This window comes from Falco punctatus (genome assembly GCF_963210335.1).
Source record: "Falco punctatus genome assembly, chromosome: 2".
Taxonomy (NCBI): Eukaryota; Metazoa; Chordata; class Aves; order Falconiformes; family Falconidae; genus Falco; species Falco punctatus.
The window spans coordinates 37,465,084-37,479,677 of record NC_137581.1 but is presented as its reverse complement, the minus strand read 5'-3'; the positions used below and the strand labels follow the sequence as shown (position 1 = coordinate 37,479,677).

Genomic DNA, 14,594 nt, shown 5'->3' with positions numbered 1-14,594 from the left:
GAGCACTGGCACAGGTTGCCCAGGGAGGTTGTGGAGTCTCAATCCTTGGAGATATTCAAAAGCCACCTGGACATGGTCCTGGGCAGCCTGCTGTATGTGTCCCTGCTTGAGTAGGGGGACTGTATAAGATGATCTCCAGAGATTCCTTCCATCCTCAAATATTCTGTGGTTTATTCTGTGATTCTGTGACATTATGATGTCCCTGCCTTATAAGCAAAGTTAGAATTGATCTTATAATTAGTGTGTTGTGGAATTCTTTATACCTTACACTAATACCTTTCCAGCCCCAGTAAAATAGTTCTGCTGCTTATCTGAAATGCAAGAATATTAATAAAGGCATATGCAAGATTTGAGCTTGTATGTATGTTTGGATGTGAGCAGTCATACATAGCTGCTAAGGTTCAACAAGGGTTAGCAGCTGGAGCTAGATCCACATACCATGATCAGGGTAAACCGAGAGCAGAATTTGGAAAATCCGAAACCACTGGGCAAGGTTACATTGTAGTTAAAAGTCTACTGAAGATTAGCAGCAAAGTCTTAATGCAGAATTCAGGTGGCAGGAAGAAAAAGCACAATGAGGAAGCGCAGTTTCTACCAAATGGCATTGTCATAGAATGTCAGATAGCAGATAGGTGCTTGCCCACTATGCTAGCTCATAAGCTGTCAGTCTGGAGTCTTCTGGAGCTTGACTGCTAAGGCAAAACTTTCCACTGTGGAAGCCATTAGTTGGAACAGTTTCGGTGCTTCTGTTGAGTTCAAGAACAATGTAATGTATGTCTGGATGAACCAAAGTACCACAACATTCAAAGCAATAAATTCAGCTTTGAATTTACTGCAGTCAGTAGCTTCTCTAGAAATAAAAAACAAAACTCACCTTCAAACTGAGTTCAGCCATGCAATATCAAGCTTCCTTTCTACCTTCATCCTCCCAGTTCACCACTTTTAACTAATTCACTGCATTTACCAGATTTGAAGCACGTCTCAACAAATATCTATGCGGAAACTCGATTTCTATTTCTTGTGGCTGTAGTAATGGAAAATACTCTGCTAGACAAACAGAAAAGTGGATCCATAATATCTAAATTTTATAATGTGTTCAGGAATTATAGGAATGCATAAAATTTGCCTCCATCATAATGGAAAGGCAAATTTGTCCTCCAGGCTATGTGTCTTACCCAGTATATTCTGAAAACATAAAAAGAAAAATCACAAGGGAGTTGGAAAAGCCCTGAAGTTTTTCCTGCTGGCATATTTTTTAAATCACTTTTGAATTTCCTTAGCTTCAAAAGGACAGTCTAACCTGGCCTTTTATTCTGCTGAGTAACTAGACATAGCCTTCACAATCTGACCTTTCATCTCCAGAGACCTGTATTTTGCAAGTAGAAAGGTGTTAATAAAAATCTTCAAAGAGTTCACAAATTTCTTTTGTTTCATATTTCATAGCTCCAGTACGGATCCTAATTGCTAAAATAGATTATTTTTTTTTTTTTTTTTCCTGTCTAAGACTGTAAGCTAGCAGTATATGAGCTTTATTGCTTCTTTCGAGAAAATGTTGCTTTAGCCATTCAAAGTCTGCCAGGTTCTGCCCACAGTCCCCTGAGATTAGTATTTAACTGCCCTCAAAAGGTAGCTCAATTTATAATTTTCAAAGCTGCTGTTTAAACAGGATTTTTCTGATTTTAGATGCCTCTCTGAAGTTTATGACCAGCAGCTCCTTTCTCTCTTCCCTTCCCTCAATCCCCCCCAAGCTGTATTAGCAACTTGCATTAATGCAGTTTCAGATGTTTGCCAGGCAATATCTGATGTTCCATAACCTATCATTCTGCATTCTCCCTCTTTTTCCTCTCACAGAAAGTATCCTGCCTTATTAAGGAGCTGTTCATTCTGTGGACAGACAGATTTTGGTGCCATCCTGCCAGGTTATCTAGACAGTGAGCAGGTTCAAGGGGAGACTTCAAGTGGAAAAGAAATCCACTGAGAGCCATGAAGCCTTCGGCCGCTGCGGGGGACTGCACGACCCTTTGGTCTGCTCTAGTATGATGGCTTTTAGGATTAGATCAAATTAAAGTCCCACATATTCAAAGCGTTTTATGTCAAGTACTATCAAAGGATGAAGAGTTCCATTGAATTTAGAGGGCTGGGGGGAGTTTAGGTTTCACCTTTGAAGATCACATAAGGAACTGAACCACAGTGATATCAGAACAAGTGTTTAATCATAGTGTATGTGAAAAGCAGAGTGATCCTTCACATAGGGGAGGCTGCGCAGTTTCCATAGTTTCTTTTCCTTGTGGAAAAATAAAATGTGTGGTTTTAAGTTTTTGCCCTCAGATAATGAGCAAAGGTGCAGATGATGAAGACCCTCTTGGAGGAGGGCCGGGTGCCACAGCAGCTGCTGCCTGTGCCACAGTAGCTGGGGGTACCCCATAGGGACCTGCAGCCATGTTGTTCCTCCCCACCGCAGCCACCCTGGGCCAGAAGCGAAACAGGGGACAGGAATAAAAATATTGCGCCTGTCTCGCCTTCTTTTACTGGCAACGTCCAGCTCTGAGGAGACAAGGGAACAGAGCTGTATAAGCCAGGGGCTGTGGAGGTGTAGTGCTAAGAGGATGATGGGCACTCTCTGTGAGAAGCTGGCCTGGCAATGAGCGGCTGGCTGCAGCCAGCCCAGGGTATGCCATCACTGCTTGTTAGGCAGATTTGGGTCCCTTGGAAACCCTCGATGGTAGGGCATCTGTGCCGGTAGACTGAGTGCTGGTAGAAACCAAGATGGCTGACTGTTTGGGCTACCAAAGCAGTTCTCTAGGCATGGCTGTGGTCTAGGTGGGCTAGATCTTCAGCTGTTCCATCATGTGGTGAGTCTCTGAGGAGAGTGTCCCTGAGAGGGGCTTGTGCCATGGCAGTCCAGTCTGGTTTGGCTTTGAATGAAAACAAGGCATTGAGTTAAAAGGCAATCAAACAAGGCAGCAAAAATTCCGTCCTTGAGGCCAATCAGGATTTAGGGTTTTATTATCAGTGGGTTTTTTTCTAGTTGTTGAGAATCTGTTGAACTGGTTTTGGTTGCTGATGAACTGTCTCCTTCCTTTCACATGAGGTAGTACTCTTGCCTTTGCCACAGACTGCTGAAAGTGCTAGACTGACTACACCAACAAGTAATGTTTGTCAATATTACCTTAGGAGGGATTAATTTAAGCTTCCTCATATCACTAAATCTCCTTCTATCACATCTCAGTTTAGCTATAATTGATCTTTTCTGTCTCTAAAGAGCGCGCTGTAGAATAATCTATATTACATCCTTGTTAAAATATACACCTCTTTTAGCCCTAACACCCCCCCCAACCCCACCCCCCTGTCTCAGAATGTCTTTGTTTACTTCACTAAAGAAGATGTCAGAAATCCTGCATTTCAATCCAGCTATGGGACTGCTTTCTTTACCTTCAAAGGCCTCAGTTCTAGCATAAAAGAAAACACTGATTTGTCACATGATCAGTAATGGAGGATATATAACACCTCCCAACATCCTGCCGTATTAGTTTCATGACTGCTGTGGGTCAAAGTCTCAAGAGAGAATTTTTTGTGTAACTCTACCAAAAGCAATAGAGCTATTCCTACTTGCACCAAGCTACATTTTATGTCTCTTAAGTTCTCTCTTGGCATCTATACATGGCAGAATTTATATAACAACACAGCTAAGAGAGCAAGCATTTTATCCTACAGAGTTATCTTCAACGCTAGTCCCTAATCAAGCAAACTGTGCCAGCAGCACTGCAAATTAAAAAGACACATACTGTATAGGAGGAGACGTGAGACCTGGAGCTCCTACAAGCTCCATTTCACTGTACAGTTGTACACATAACAGCAGTTGTAAATTGTTTGAACTACTGACATAAAATAGAGTTAGAAAGGTAAGGAATATTTCATAAATGTCTTCAATATTATCCAGTGCTGGCCCACAAGGGCACCAACAATAAATATAATAGTGGTAAATCATACAACAGTTCCTGAAGACTTATTATAAGGCTGCTGCCAATCTTCAGTTCTAAGCAAAACATAATCCTGCACATTGTGTTAATGTTTTGTTTAGTATAAGAGACACTTTCAGGGTGTACCACTTGGCTAGAGCTTTTCCCTCAGTGCCACAAACAGCAGCCATGCAAGCCATTATCTGAAACTAGCATTTCTGTCATTGAAATTTGTATTTGAAAGCATTGCTACTGTGGTAACAGTGGTTTGGATTTTTTTACAATCTGGATTATACAATCTGCAAATTCAGGTAAAATACCACTCACATTGAAACTACTCAGAATGCTTACTTTTCTGAAAATTAAGTGGGACAGCAAGTCAGGATTCTACATTTAAAGAGGTGGGGAATGCATATGCTGAACCCAGAGGGTTTAACCTGTGGCTGTGTGAAGAACAATTTTAATGGTTTGAAAGATTCAGTGGAATTTGCCTCTTTAAGCACATTACATGTTAAAACTGGTTGAAGATTTCATGCTAGCACAAAACCAACTATTACTGCTGTTTAACCCTGTATCTGTAAATACTAACAACTTGTCCCCTAAAAAAGGTTTTGCATTTTCTCCTTATTTGCTAGCATTGACAATAATCCCAGGCAGAATTTTACTGTTTTAACATAGTTGGTTAAGATCCTGATAAACTTGAGGGTGTTTTAAAACACTCACTAAACACATTTTAGTTTATGTCACTTCTTTAAAATTCAGTTCCCTGTTGCTGTTGTGAGTTACCATTTTTTATCTTGTTCTTTCTAGTGCTGGCAGTCATGTGTAAACAGACATATTTTGGATTCAGTCAATCTCCATCACTGCCTCAGAAAGAAAATTTTAATGATAGAATGTTTCCGTTAATCTACTTTATCTCTAAACTTTTATTGTCTTTCTTGCTTACTTTTTTACTATTTTTTTTCTTTCAGGAAGAAATACAATCAAAATTACATTAGGCTTAGTCCTAAAAGATTTTGAACACCTATCATTTTAATTTAATCTGACAGGATCTGACAATACTTGGCACCATTTATCATGTCCATCAAGGAACAGACAGAGAGGTTTGGCAGAGCAGTGGATTGAGTTCCCTTTTGTTAATGAAAACAATGCTGCCAACAATCCATTAAAAACATCCCATTTCTTTTTAATATTCCTCAAGTAGTAAGAATAAAGCCAGAGGGAAAGCTGAAATTGGAAGAATTGTTTAGACTTTGCTTGTCTCATTTGTGTTTAGACCTATATGGCACTGGGTCCTCCTGATAATTTTTTATTCTAATCTCTGTGGCAGAAGATAAAACAAGGAATGGAAATGATCCAGAAACTTGCTTTAGACATACTATCCTGGTTTTGGCTGGGATAGAGTTAATTTTCTTCTATTAGCTGGTACAGTGCTGTGTTCTGGATTTACTATGAGAATAACGTTGATAACACGCTGGTGTTTCAGTTGTTGCTGAGCAGTGCTTACCCTAAGGCAAGGGCTTTTCATTGTCCCATGCTCTGCTGGTGGGCAGGGGCACAAAGGGAGCCGGGAAGGAGCAGGGCCAGGACAGCTGGCCTGAACTAGCCAAAGGGATATTCCATACCATAGAACGCCATGCTCAGTATATAAACTGGGCCAGGAGGCACCGATCCCTGCTTGTGGACTGGCCGGGCATCATTCAGGGTGGGTGGTGAGCAATTGTATTGTGCATCACTTGGTTTTTCTTGAGTTCCATTCCTCTCTCTCTTTTTGTTATCTGCTTTTTCATTACTATTGTTGTTGTTGTTATTATTCTTAATACGTTTTTCCTTATTTCAGTCATTAAACTGTTCTGATCTCAACCCATGGGTTTTACCTTTTTTTCTGATTCTCCTCCCCATCCCACAAGGGGTGTGTGTGTGTGAGTGAGCAGCTGCAGGGTACTCAGTTGCCAGCTGGGGTCAAACCAAGACAGGCCTTTTTGGCGCGCAGCGGGGAGACATGATGGATTGAGATAAGGACAAATCTGACTAGAATGCATTAAACCAACTTTGTGATAAGCTTTCATTATATTAGTTTAATAGTCGCTGGTCACAATGTTGATGTCTTTGTTCTCAAAGTTGGTGTGCTTGTTCTTAAGGTTGCATCATGTAATACCTTACTTGCAGTATATGCTCCCTGTTCTACCCTTCATCACCTGTGGGAACTGAGCTAAGGTTATTGTGTTGTACTTTGTAACACTGACTTATGATATGACAGAATTGTTGGTTGTGAGGCTAATCTGGTATTTGTACTCAGCATTGCCATCATCTCCGTACTTAAGGAGTCATATCAGAAACTATTAATAATTACACCTTTAACATTTTCTCCTCAGAAAGCTAACCTGTGGAGGAGACATCTTCCCCTATCTTCCTTTTCCCTGCCAGGCTAATTACAGTAGCATTTGAGAATTCTGAAAATTTTGACTATCCTTGGGATGTTGAAACCAGCATGGTCCTGTTCCTAGGAACCAGCACGTTGCTGAATGTGTTCCAGATCTTGTTTAAGGTTAAATAACTGCTTAAGAATCTGCTCTGAGGTTGAATAGCTATGAGAGGCAGGGTGTGTGGCATAGTATGCTCAAATACCTAGGACAGAGGGTACCTCCAATGTACCTCCAATACTTCACCCCTGAACAAGTGCAGATCCTGAAAAACTAGTAAAATATTTGGAAAAGGTATGCTGTCACCCTGGCAATTCCAGAGAGACATAAATCACTGCAATGTGCTGGGGCCTGGCCCATGCCTACCAAGCCCTGCTCAACACTATTCATACCCTCAAGGGGAAAAGAAGGTCTCTGGATCTGACAGCAAAGTGACAGGCACTGCAGCTTCTCCAAGCCCAGTGACAGGCACTGCGGCTACTCCAACCCTGGCGACAGGCACTGCAACTACTCCAACCCCTGCAACAGGCACTGCAGCTGAACTAGAGAGCCAACCCGTGCCAGTACAGTCACCCTTATAAACAAGAAAAAATGGCCATGAAAGTCAGCTCATTTAGTAAAGGAGGACAAAGCAGGGCCATCATGAAAACAGGAGGAAGAGACAGAACAAGAAGTAACCTCCTGATCCCTATCCTTGAGTGAGTCATGGGATATGCAAAAATATTTCAGCTGTTGTCCAGATAAGCATATTACCACCTGGCTGCTTTAATGCTGGAATAATTGAGCTAATAGTTTGGAATTCAAGGGTAGGGAAGCCAAGCAGCTGTGATCACTTTCTAGGGAAGGGGGCATTGACAAGGCAGTTGGAAAAGAGGCACAAGTCCTCAGCCTTTTGAGTTGACTCCTGTTAAGAGTGAAGGAAAGGCATCCCTTCAAGGAAGATGCTATATATCACCCAGGCAAGGGGACCACCATGGAGAAAGTACCCAGTACCTGAGGGAATTAGCCATGCTAGAGATGATTTATTATGACCCAAACAACATGCATTTACCCACAGATCTGGACAAAGTCCAATGCACATGACCCCTGTGGTGGAAATCTGTATGGAGAGCATATTTGTTGTACACCAACTCATTGACAGTAATGACCTGGAGAGACAGGCACTGATGGTGGATGAAGTGGCTCATCAGCTCTGGCAATATGAAGAAAATACCTTTCTTCCTACAGACTTGCATCTTGGCTGTGGAAAAACTGTCTGAAGAGTGTGAAAAAGTGCTCCAGGAGTTCCAGCAACAGAAAGAGGATATGTCCTAACCTTGACCTGTACAGACCAGTATCTCAGCTATTAACAGTAAGCATTTTTTTTGGCTAAGAGAGGGCATATAGAGGGTACACACCACTGGGTTCCCTGTGATTTTACCTGCAGGACCATGGAGGAAATGGGATGGAAAATCTACTTTGATCCTAGAGTCATGGGTATGTGAATTGCAAGGAAAAACAATCACAATGAAGCATCTTCCAAGAAAATCGCTGCTCCAGTCTCCAATGGGCAGTTCCTCAGGCAGAGTGGAAGGGCTGTTCTTACTCCTGATCCTATGGAAAGGAATTCTTTTCCATTTTTACAAGAACTAAGTGGAAAATTCTTTGATCAGTACTAGGAGGTCCTTGCTCCAAGCCAGGTGGAGAGGGACAACTGAGTTTACTGGACTGTGTGGATCAGACGGTCTGGCACACCAGATGCACAGGAGTATAAGGCTCTAGTAGACACCAATGCACAGTGTACCCTAATGCCATCAAGCTATGAGGGGGCAGAACCCATTTGTATTTCTGGAGGGACACGGAGATCCCAGAGGCTAACTGTATTGAAGGCTGAAATAAGCCTGATTGAGAATGAGTGCAAAAGCACCCAGTTGTGACTGGCTCAGAGGCTCCATGCACCCTTGGCATAGACTATCTCAGGAGAGGGTATTTCATTGACTGAAAAGGGTACACATGGGCTTTTGGTATAGCTACCTTGGAAATGGAGGAAATAAGTAGTTGTCTACCTTGCCCGGTCTCTCAGAGGACCCTTAAGTTGTGGAGAGGCTGAGTGTTGAAAAGCAACAGGTGCAAATTGCTACCACAACAGTGCACAAGCAGTAATATTGCACTGCCTGAGATTCATTGATTCCATCCATAAGCTGATTCACTGACTGGAGATCCAAGGAGTGATCAGCAGGACCTGGTCACCCTTTAATAGCCCCGTATAGCCAGTGTGAAAGTTTGATGGAGAATGGAGAATAACAGTAGATTATTGTGGCTTGAATGAAGTCATGCTGCCACTGAATGCTGTTGTGCTGGACATACTAGAACTTCAACATGAAACGGAGTCAAAGGCAGCCGAGTGGTATGCCACGACTGATATCACTAATGCATTTTTCTCAATCCATTTGGCAGCAGAGTGCAGGTCACAGTTTGATTTCACTTGGAGGGGCATCCAGTACGCCTGGAATTGACTAATCCAGGGGTGGAAACACATCCCTACCATTTACCATGGACCGATCCAGACTGCACTGGAACAGGGTGAAGCAGAAACACCTGCAATACATTGACGATATCATTGTATGGGGTAAGACAGCAGAAGATGTTTTTGAGAAAGGGGAGAAAATAATCCAAATCCTTCCAAAATCCAGTTTTGCCAAAAAAAAAAAGATAAAGGGACCTGCATAGAAGATCCAGTTTTTAGGAATAAAATGGCAAGATGGATGTTGTCAGATCCCAGTGGATGTGATCAACAAAATAACAGCTATGTCTCCACCAACTAGTAAGAAAGAAACACAAGATTTCTTAGGTGTTATGGGTTTTTGGAAAATGTGTATTTCAAATTACAGACTGATTGTAAACCCTTTCTATCAAATGACCCAGAAGAAGAATGATTTCAGATGGAGTGCTGAGCAATGACAAGCCTTTGAACAAACTGAACAGGAGATAGTTCCTGCAGTAACACTTGCGCAAGTTTGGGCAGGACAAGATGTAAAAAATGTGCTCTACACCATAGCTGCAGAGAATGGCCCTGCCTGAAGCCCCTGGTAGAAAGCACTGGGGGAGACTTGAGGTCAGCCCCTAGGCTTTTGGAGTCAGGGATACAGAAGATCTGATGCCTGCTATACTCCAACTGAAAAAGATGTACTGGCATCTTATGAAGGGATGTAAGCTGCTTAACAAGTGACTGCTGCTGAAGCACAGCTTCTTCTGGCACATTGGTTGCCATTGCTGGGCTGGATTTTCAAAGGGAGCGTCTCCTCCACAAGCATTGCCATGGTTTGACCTCAGCTGGCAAATAAGTACCATATAGCCACGTGCTTAGGCCTGACCTCATCAGTGGGATGGGGAGGAGAATCAGAAAAAAAGGTAAAACCCATGGGTTGAGATCAGAACAGTTTAATGACTGAAATAAGGAAAAACGTATTAAGAATAATAACAACAATAGTAATGAAAAAGAGAGAGAGGAATGGAACTCAAGAAAAACCAAGTGATGCACAATACAATTGCTCACCACCCACCCTGAATGATGCCCAGCCAGTCCACAAGCAGGGATCGGTGCCTCCTGGCCCAGTTTATATACTGAACATGGCGTTCTATGGTATGGAATATCCCTTTGGCTAGTTCAGGCCAGCTGTCCTGGCCCTGCTCCCTCCCGGCTTCTTGTGCCCCAGCTCACCGGCAGAGCACGGGAAACTGAAAAGCCTTTGCCTTAGGGTAAGCACTGCTCAGCGACAACTGAAACACCAGCGTGTTATCAACGTTATTCTCATAGTAAATCCAGAACACAGCACTGTACCAGCTAATAGAAGAAAATTAACTCTATCCCAGCCAAAACTAGGACACATTCAAAAGTAGCTATGCCAGCCCTGCTGTCTAAACATGTAGCCACTATTAAAATAGATTTTAGGTTTTGTTCCTACTGCAAAGAATATCTGGTGTCCAGGCTTATCTACTACCCACATTTTCAAAAGTTACATTTATATACCTTTAAAAAAAATCAGTCATATGTGAATTTTAAATGTACAGTTTTAAAAACAGAATACATTTGGATTTCATGGATATGATATACTGATTTTTGAGTCATCATCGTACTTCATTTGTATCTTTAAAGGGGCTTGTATAACCACAAAGGATGGAATACCTTTATTTTTTTTCAATTGAAAAACTATTACTAGTATAGTTTGAACATGAAATTTTATAAGATCAGATCTGGATCAGAACTTTTTAGCAAAAGTATGCACCTAGAATTTAGCTTGCTGATTTACATGTCCTCCATCCTCTTCACAGCATTTCAGCAAAAATAGAAGAAACAGCAATAACTTGCTGCTCTGTTTACCAATTATATATTTTCTTAAATCTAATCCAAAAAGAAATCACTTATGCATTTTTATTTGCTTCAATGTTTAGCTTCTAACACAAATAAATCTAATTAAAGGTGCAATATATATCTGCTACATAATAGCTTAAAGTATGTCAGCCTGTTTTAAAGAAAATTGTATGTATAGATGTAACTTTTTGTCCTCTTTTCTCTTAGCACTCTGACCTTATGAATCCCAGAATACACATAGCTGTTCTTCTGCTCTGTCACTCCCTCTCTGACAGTGTTTCTTGGGGACGTCATGCAGTCTTTTCCATCTGTGATGGGTACCCAAATCTAATCCACAGCTGAGTTGTAACATTTGCTAAAAAGATAACCTTGAACTCTGCTGACCTGCCAAACAGTACACAACAAAACTGTTCCAGATCCTCTCCTTCAGTTTTTATTGTCTTTGATTCTTTGCAATTGTGAAATAATTGCACAAAATAGAGATAAATGAGAGCTTTCATTAGCATAAACAAAATCTATGTAAATTATTCATGGAGATTTACCATTTTCAGCCTCACTCTGGGTTCATTTAAACTTTTTTTATAGCAATAAGTTTAGTTAGATTTTAATGCAAATGAAGCTATTCTAAATTAAGGCTTGGTTCTCAAATACTTACTGCAAACAAGCAGCATACACCCTATCCTCTTACTTTGCAGAACAGTAATTTGAAAACAAAGGTAGAGCAGATAAATCAACTCAGATTTAATTTATTCATTAAATATCACTTATGTCCACATATGCTTCTTATTTGGGTTGCAAAGCATAAACTGACTAAGACACCATAAAAATAACACAATAACAGCACATTACAAGAAATTGGAATTGCTAAATAAAAAAAAGACATAAATTTGTAAGTTGATTTATATATATATATTTTTTTAATTCAGGAATCAGCTTAAAACTTACCATTTTCTCCCAGGTTTAGGAAAATCAAACAGTTGTTCTTTTTTTGGGTTCTAGTTTTTTCTTTTTTTCCTCACCCAGTAAGCAATTTTGTTAAAATCTGACGATATAGAGCAATTATCTAGTGAGTCAGCAGGACTCTTATTCAGTTTCCTTCAAATTTATTTTGGTGGCAGGCAATTCTTGTTATATTTTTTTTTTCTCAGCCTTGAATTAATAACATGCAGACTAGGAACCTGTTTTTTCAAGTATTTCCGGGCCAGGAATCCCTCCATTTGGGAGATTCAGTGAGACTACTTGTGGCACAGAGAACTACACCAGAAATCAGGGTGTTTTAAGACTACAGAAGAATAATACACTTTTAAAAACAATAGAGTACAGTATAAATATAAATAAACAGGATATATCAAACAAAATTTTATCCAGAGACTGTGCAAAAAAACCCTAAAATGCTTTTCATTTTAAGATGGACCTTACTAGTTTATAAACTATGACTAATAATATAGAAAATATACCTTAAGAAAAAAAAAAAAAGTTCTGTGCTGAAATAGGGGAACCTGTTTGTAATAAATATTCACACTGATATTTTGCTATCATGGTGAGGAGTTGTGCAGGATATCACATTCAAAGTGCGATGTCCAGGAAAAAAAACCTAACAAACCTCTATTAAAATGCTGACACAAATTGTGTATTTGTTTTCAGACTGTTCTTAAAATATTACCTCATGCCTATTAAATGGAAACTAAAATTTTTTTATTTATACTAAATTTTGCTTTACCCATATGTGAACCTAAAGGCAAAATCCAGCCTTTATGAAAGCTTTGGCTTCTGAGGGCTTGTTTGCAATTTATACCAATGTGAATTTCTCTGAAGTAAATATTTTAGGTAGGGAATCTATCCTCTATGAGCACTAGCATTATTGTCTTCATATCTGTCTCAGCAAAGTGGATATCTAGCACTTGGCAGTAAAACTAGCTTCAGGTTTTCTTCTTTTTCTACAGGAAGTCTCTTTCTTGTTTTTTTGGTTTTGTTTTCTTTTGTTTTGTTTGGTTGTTTTTTTTACAGATGTGTACACAAACACATACATACACATACTATTACAGAATCTTGTTCCTTGAAGAAAAATGTCTTGTATAGACATGTTAAGTAATATTCAGACTTATTAGACTTTTACACAATTTTTCTTAAAATAATTTTGGATGCATCTGGTAAGTCCAGATATTTTTTTCTTCCCTGTATTTCTTTAATTTCTTTCTTCTGATAGTATTGAATTTTCTATCACTTAAGTCAAAAACACTGAATTTTTCTAGTGTTTTGTTGTCATATTTGTTAAAAATAAAGTGAATTCGGTTATTTTTTGTTAGTTTATGTTGTTTTGCTTGGCTTTCTTATATAGTTCTGTAGAATTCTGTACTGCTGGTATTTTAAATTTTAGCTTTGTGCTATTTTTAATCATTTATCTGAATTATCTTTTTAAAATTTATATGCATTCCTTAACATCTACAGCAATCAGTTTGGTGTGGTTGTGGTGTTAGCAGTACTCTGTTTTTCTCAATTAATGCAAATTTCTTGCATTGTGTAAAATTTTAAGTATAAGAAATCTTAAAAGTACAGTTTGAAACAGTGTAATTTAACAAGTTTTAAAACTTTAAAAAAAACCCATAAGGTATCTTGGAAATATCAAAAGCTGTACTTAAACTTAAATCTCAAGTAGCACCTTAGAAATTGAACTTGGCACAAGTTTAGGTGAAGGCAGGTAAGTTTTGACTTGGGCCATCATGGTCTTAAAACTTTTTCTGAGCTTTTTGTTTAGAAGTATTTAAACAAGGCTTCTCCTCAAAGACAATTGTATAGTTACCTTAGATGCATCTAAAATGAATAATTTGAAATGTAAAGGAAAAAAAAGGGAACACAGTATGGAAGGATGTGTATTTCACATATGCCCTGAGAAAGGAGGGGAATCTAGAACTAAACGTATTGTAAATTCACAGAAACTTTTACATACAGTACAACAACAAATCTGTTGACATTATTGAAGACCAATTTGTAGAGAAATCAGGCATCTCTAGTACAAGTTAGTGAGTGTTATTAGAATTAGAGCTAACTTTACAGAAAACTATTATTAATTGCTATCCAAATTGAATTTGATATGGCAGAATCTGAAATATTTGCTCAAGAAACTACAGAGCATGTCTGTCTATTAATTCATTAAGAGTGCAATCTTCCAAACATTGGCAGAACACTGACAGAAAAATTGTGGTTAATGTCATACAGTTCACTGGAGCTAGTAAGCACCAGCTTTACAGTACCTTCTTTACATTAATATAAAGCAATGCTTTATGATGCAAATGATCAGCTCTTCTGGATTTCTCATAAAATATTTTTAGGGACATAGCTTTCAAAAAATGGATATTTGGTGATGGCTATTTTGTTACTTTTTACTACAGTCAGACACAGAAGACGTTATTCACCTGTCTAGAGGCTGACCTCTACAGTATTGGTAAATCAGTTGCCATACTGTCTTTATAATCGGTAGAGAGACACACGTATATGTAGGACATGCACTCTCATCCTAATTAGGTCAAATGATGCTGATGTAAATCTTAATATATGCATTTGTCTCTCCTGAATAGAAAACCCTAAGGTCACTAGCTCAGGATCCCCCAAGCAGAAGCATTTAACGTGACATGATGTAATTGCACTTTACTGTTTATTTATCTTTGTTTATATAACTTTTGTCCTGTTAGACTGACATTTGCACCCCTGTATTACAGTTACAGTCTACTTGGTTAAAACTGTATACTAATCCAGTGGCCCTTGGCTCGTACTCAATGTTGTCATACTTCTCAGGTTACAGAATGTACAGTGTATTTACTGATTTACACCAGGAATAAATGATTTTAAAATATACAGAAGATA

The 14,594-nt window shown here is 39.3% G+C and overlaps 1 long non-coding RNA gene across 1 annotated transcript in view; it reads right to left on the bottom strand.

The window, feature by feature from the left end:
* Nucleotides 1–11,583, bottom strand: part of LOC308059211 — a 126,502-nt gene extending 114,919 nt beyond the window's left edge. The window contains exon 1 of the long non-coding RNA XR_013926173.1: nucleotides 10,143–11,583. This is a non-coding gene — a long non-coding RNA (uncharacterized lncRNA). The remainder of the gene's footprint in view (nucleotides 1–10,142) is intronic.
* Nucleotides 11,584–14,594: the final 3,011 nt, after the last annotated feature.